Source organism: Gymnogyps californianus, chromosome 10 (assembly GCF_018139145.2).
Source record: "Gymnogyps californianus isolate 813 chromosome 10, ASM1813914v2, whole genome shotgun sequence".
Lineage (NCBI taxonomy): Eukaryota > Metazoa > Chordata > Aves > Accipitriformes > Cathartidae > Gymnogyps > Gymnogyps californianus.
The window spans coordinates 10,666,328-10,672,899 of NC_059480.1; positions in this window are offsets into that span (position 1 = coordinate 10,666,328).

A 6,572-nucleotide genomic window follows, 5' to 3' on the forward strand; every position below is an offset into this window, starting at 1 on the left:
GACATTTAAATAGTTTAAAGGTTTCCTGGGAAAAGTATCTAGCTGCATGAGACCAGCTCATGTGTCCAGAACTGTCACATGTATAAAGAACGTCCTTTAAACATTGAAAGACTGTGTCCTGTCTTCCTCCATTATGCTTTTTACTGACCTTTTATGGCTGCCTTCCTCTATTTATATGTATGTGTTTTCCATCTACCATTATCAAAAATTCCTCCCCCATCAATGTTTTCAGTTCTCCTGCCATCTTTCAAGACTTTTGCTCTAACCAAACTGTCATGCTAACCTGGCTTCTCTCAAGGCACTGCCTGCAGCTAATTCTGTGCAGAAAAGCCACCAGCCTGGAAAAGCAGCAGGGAAGGTTCAATTAAAGGCAGTACAGAAGACATGCTTCATGTGCGACCTCTCTCCTGCTCTCCAATGACATATCAGCCTCCTTGATCATTCCTACAGATAACAGCAAAAACAACAAATGACACAAGAGAAAACGACTTGTCAAAATAGATGATGACCTGTGCCACCATTTCCCTATTAAAGGGATGTTTTTGTTTCTTACTGGCACTTATTTTCCGCTAGGAATGTATCAAGGCTCAAAATTCTCAGTCTGTTTCTGTTGTCAGGCAAGAGATTGTTCTTTCAACTTTTATTTCTCTGGTGGGATACAAGATTAAACACAAAATTAATGACCAAAATCCTTTTGCCACCTGAAAGGACAAAATTTGCTGTTGAGTATTTCCAAGATCTTTGATTTACACCTCATCCTCCCAAAATGTGTTTTCGCTTGTCTCATTTGGGTATCTTCAGGTTTTTCCAGGTTCTTTCTTTCTCTGCTCTTCTTTTTTTCCCAGACATAACCATAATTACACAAGGAGAGCAGCATAACATTGTTCCCATAAAGATGAAAGCCCTAGAAAAGTTGTATGTTTAACACCTTTCAACCAATCTAAAGAGCTTGAGAAGATGAGGAGAGAGAATTCTCTGTCAATGCATATTGTTGCGGTACAAGGAAAATCACCTAATGACTGTCGACCTTTAGGCTTACCTGCTCTGGTTACAGGCTTATGCCACCGCTAACCCAACATGGTCTGAATTAAATTCCAGGTAAAATGGTCAGAATCCTTCTGCACCCTTACATGGTCTTACTCTCCCGAAGGGGACAGCCTCTATCTACTCGTCCATACATAGATTCCCTGTACTTGGCTCTGTACACAGAGTCCTAAGAAAGTCATTTCAGGAACAGTGTTCTAGATTTCTTAAACAAACAGTATACATTGGAATAGTTACTGCCAAGGATTAAAATGATGCCTAAGTGCTTTTTTTCCAGGCACTCAACAATACAGTATTTTTTTCATCCACCAGCCTTTCATGTGACACTTTTATATAAAAATGTTTACAGGAAATAGCAAACTTCCCTTTTGTTCTTCAGGTTACATGTACCCCCATAAAATGCAAACGCTGAGTGAAGTCATTGAAATAACCTGACACTTAAAAATGAACACATCTAAGTATCCTGCTCAAGATCAAATGGTGGCTCCCAGCAGCTAAACAGATATTTCAAACATTGGATAACTGATTTTCTTCCTGGCCTCCAACTGCCACTTTTAATGGGGAGTTACACAGTGAATCTTTATTAGCAAAGACCATGGGCATTAGGGGGTCAAACAAAGGTGGTTTCCATTTGCACTTGTGCAGTGTGATGCTCAAGCCTTCATCTTTGCGCAGACTTTTAAAACTTGAAATGAGGACTGGGGACTGTCAAAGAGACAAAACACGTTAAGGAACACACAGTCCTGCAGCACACCAGAGTCCATGTGCTTTCTACAAGACCTGTAAGAAAGCTGGCAACAGCTGCTGGGGAGTGCCAGCCAAAAAAACAGAAACCACTTCTGCAAGGGCTTTTCCAAAGAAATGAAAATGTTTCAAATCGTCAGAGAACTTTCTCTCTCTTACCTAAACAGTTCAATAATAATGTAAAAACGTCTATTGCATTCAGTTTTGCCTTTCTCCCTTCCTCTCTCCACAGTTATAGGAGGGGTTTTTTCCCACACAAGTAAAAATCAAAAAGCCAGAAAGTCTCAAAAACAATTTGCAAGTAATGCCTTTACCAGCAGCACGTACAGAGAGAGGCACACTGAGCCTCTGGCACAACGAGCCTCTGGCACAATGAACATGAAGTTCCCAAAGCTGCACTCAATGGACATTGGCTCATGAGGCCTACAATTTCTATGGTAGGTGCTTTGATTTCCTCCTGTGCTGGGCAAAAGACAACAACAATGAGGCCCTCCAGCTCAGTGGGAGCGACTCATAAGAAAGCAGCAAAGCTTTCCTAAAAAGCAGCCTTCCTAAAAAGGACCTATCATTTTCCTCTTTCATTCTTGGTGGAGAGGTGTCAGGGCTGTGCTTCTCCTCCCTCTGTCCTTCCTCGCATATGGGACTTTTTTAATCAGGTGATTCTATCATAGTCTTCTTTCCTCTCATTAAAGAAAAACATCCAACCCTTCAGCATACTGACTGCGATCACCTGCGGAAACAATGAACAAGAGCAACACAGGACATGCAGTGCTACTTGGCCAATGGATGGGAAGGCTACATGCCCTCGGGCTACGTTGGCTGCCCAAGGTATGCCATCAGTGTGCATTTTCGCTCGTGGCTACACCACCAGCAGCCACAACACTGCAGCTCACCACGCCAGGGCCATGGCGATACTTAGAGGGAGATAACTGCTTGTGGGGCGGTGTGCGTACTGGCTCTGTGACATGATGCCAGCTAAAAACTTTGGGACATGAACAATCTGTTGGGGCAGGAATTTCTTACGTGCCCTTTGCTAGCAGAAGAAATCAATCACAAAGCTACACGTTGGGCACAAAGAAGCTTCAGGCTCTCTTCACATCTGCTCCCTCACTGCCAACTGTGGGAAGAGAGCAGTTGCTACTAAAGAAAAGGGGCTGCATATTTTGCCACGTTCCTCGTCATGTTTTTTCCCCCTAAGGCCTTATCCCAGTTACTACGGAAGTAAATTGGCAGTTAAGAAATGCTGGCAGTTAGGAGTCCTATTGCTGTAGGGCTGCTTTGTTTCTCAGTGTAAATAGTCAAGTGTATTTTACGTTTATCATCAGAGCTGCAGTCAGCCACAAAAGCTACACTTCCATCCTTGCAAGGGGAGATACCACAGCCTATGCAGAGGTGACTTTCCGGAGTGGATGCTGCGGTGCCTGCTCTTGTGTCTCCCTGAGCACACCCAGGGAAAATACAAGGTTTCCAGGCAGCTGGGACAGATTCTGTTTCTTTTGCACAACAAATCCAATTGACCAGCAGTATGAAGTATTAGACATTTTAAATTGTCAGTTTATCCAAAGCAAATGCTGTTAATTTGAAATACCTTGTTCCAAACCTTCCCCAGGTCAGAAGCCAGTTGAGCCAGGACCCAGCCTGGATTCTCGCTTCAAAGCTGACAATCCTAAAAATTGAGGTCCAAAACCAAATTAAAAACCACCAACAATAAAATTTTCTACAAACCAGAAACTCTGTTTTCCACCACCTTGGAATGTGTTTCACTGAATGCAAAAATGAGAATCTTGGCAAAGATACCAGAATTTTATCACTTACTTTTTCCAGAGGAGTCCTGCAATATTTATTACCTGCATAGGATGAGCATAACGGAATTTATTCTAACGTTTCATCCAGAAGAGAGTTCATGAGAAAGCAAGAACATGGTTTTTAATGAGTAGAACCAAGAGAAACGTGACTGAGACTTGGCCAATTCAACTTTTTTAAAAGCTTATCTATTTGCAGTCATTGTAAACTCCATTTCCTCACACTCAGGACGTGCACCTGACAATCTGACCACACAACCATACTGTACTTTGAAGTAAGGGTGAGCCTGCAGTCAGAAAAACAAATTGCTTCAGCTCACGTCTCTGTTTCTGACATTTTTGTCTTTCTTCAAGAAACAAGTTGGATAAAAGCAAATCTCTTGAGGGGAAAAATATGTTTCCATTTAGTGAGGGACCATCACTTTATCCATCCTCAGACTGAGAAATGAGTAGCATTGAGCTCTAGGACAAGAAAAGGAATGCACAAATGTTGAACTAGCTGATGAGCAGCGTTTCTACGGGAAGGCAGGAAGAGTACCAAAGTGCAAAAAAATGACCTCTGCAGCCCATATGCGGCGTAATGCACAGGGTTTTCAAAGAAAGCACATCTTGGGTGTACAACAGGAAAATCATAATTCCTTTTGAAATAATTCCCAAGAAAACTGACAGCACTTTTAGAGCCGAAAGTCCCACTGCGGGAAGAAGCAGCACCATGGGTTACAGGAGATATTCAGAGACACCAGGTAGTAGAGGAAGGGACCCAGCAGAGCTGTCTGGATTCAAGAAGGCGCTGTCATATATAGTCACCTGCCCTTTCAAAATCAGCCCCCATTCCCAGCTAGAAATAGACCTCTGGGATGTAAGAGGGGAAGGAGCAGGCAGAAGAGGAGGAATTACCCTCCCCCTAGCCTGTGCTAGCTTTGCCTGCAGGCACAAGCAGGCCACAGGGTCTGTGAAGCAATAAGATACATGACCAGCTGATGACATGGCAGAGCTTAAAAATAACATTGCTGATTGGAAAATGTCAGTGTCCACTATGCAGGACACACTCTTGGGGCTAACTGCAAAAAGTTTCAGAAGTTCTCTGTGGAGGGAGAGTAGATCTTGAAAGGTGGAGAGCAACAGCAGATCACTTGAGGAAAAAAGACAATTCCCAGGTCTATTCAGTCATCCTGAGGGTACTCTGAAACTGCCTGCTACATCAGAGCTGCAAAGGGAGAAAACACTGAAGTCTCCAACATGTGCACTTCTACAGATAATTAGACCTTATTAAAGTATTTAACTATACAACAAAGGAACTCAGGAGAGCGAGTGTTCAGCATTAAAATTGCTCCAGAACTTGGGCATGGATATGGCTGAAGGAAAAGCCACTTCTACACAATCCAAAATAAGTTGTAATAAAATAGTTTAGGAAATATCTTGTTACTTTGCATGCACTGAATAATGGGTAATTTCACAACTTCCAATGCCCATACTTAAGAGAAGCTTTTACAAACCAAATTCAATGACTTCTGCTCAAGGGACTCTCTTGCGACACTGTGGAACATGCAATATCCACAGGTATTGCAACATCTAATTGCAAAATAAAGGCTGTTTTCCTCCAAACCTCCTCATGCTCTCCTTTCAGCCAATGGTGACAATGTTACATGGGGATAGTTTTCTTTTGGGTTAGTGAGTTGAATCAGCTCAGTAATCATCTGACAGGCACCCAACACGTCCAACTCAAGGGAAACAGCAGAACTGCAAGGCCAGGAGCTAAGAACAGGAGTAAGGCCTCTCCTGACAGTAATACTGAGCTATTAGCACAGCTACTTCTGACACAGCAGTGCTACTCGCAAACTGCTCAGCTGTCCCTTTGGTTAAAGGAGAGAGCTCTGTGAGTCAGTACTGTGCCCGGGAGCTCCAGCATGGACAGGAAAGCAATGCTGCACTCACCACACACATTGTGGCCACAGCTATAAAGATCACGGAGAGGCAAAGTTGTCATGAACATACATTGGCCCAGAAAAAACAATTATCTGCGAGTGACAAGCTAACAAAGGGAGTTTTAAACACACAAGCTCGGAGATCAAGCAGTTCATGACCACTGACCAAAGAACAGTGGGTATCTTGAAACAACTTACACAATGCACTGTTTGCTGGTACCTCTTCCCTTTCCTCCATGTTCTTAGCCAGTCCCTATGCTCTGATCACCTTTTCAATGCACACTCCCTATTTTTCCTCTATATACTCTAGCCAACTTCCACCTGTTCCTCCAACTTCCATGTCAGAATCACTGTGAATGAAGCATCACTATGCCTTGTTACAGAGAGACAAAACGCAGCACTGAAACAGTTTATGTGATAAAGTGAACTTAGCCCCTGGCGATCATAGGAGAAAAACAGTATCTTCCAGAAGAGCTCAGAGTGGGACACAGCTGAAGGTCAAAGGGCTCTGGAGGACCTCCCCAGTCCATGGGTCAGTGATGCAGCCAGGCTGACCTGCTGGCTGGCAGCTGCAGATGGAGGGAGGACTCCTGTTCCCCCATGCTGTTATTCCCCTCTCCCCTGTGCCTCCCACTCCAGGAGCCACCTGTACAGCCCAGCCCCTTCTGTGGCAGGAGCCCTACTAATTATCTGGTTCAGCTCATTGGCACGGCAGAAAACTTAACTTCAGTTGTTAAGTCTTACAAACTAAGCAGGTTGAGCAAGCCGTGGTGGTGCACCAGAGCTGATGCAGGGAAAGCAGCGGGAGAACGCAGTGGGGGACAGGAAGGTGGAAGGAGCAGGATTGCTTCCTCTCACCTGATAAACTGAGCAACATCATCAAACCGTACGTGACTTCTCCTGGTGGAGCACGTACCGAGTCTGTCTTTATATCTCTGCATAATTCTGTTATTGGGCACTCAGGCACTCTCAGATAACAGTGAGAGGGAGAGGTTACCTGACCAGTCAAGTATTTCCTTCAGCTGCGGATCTTTTTCCTACAGGAAGCCCTGGCTTG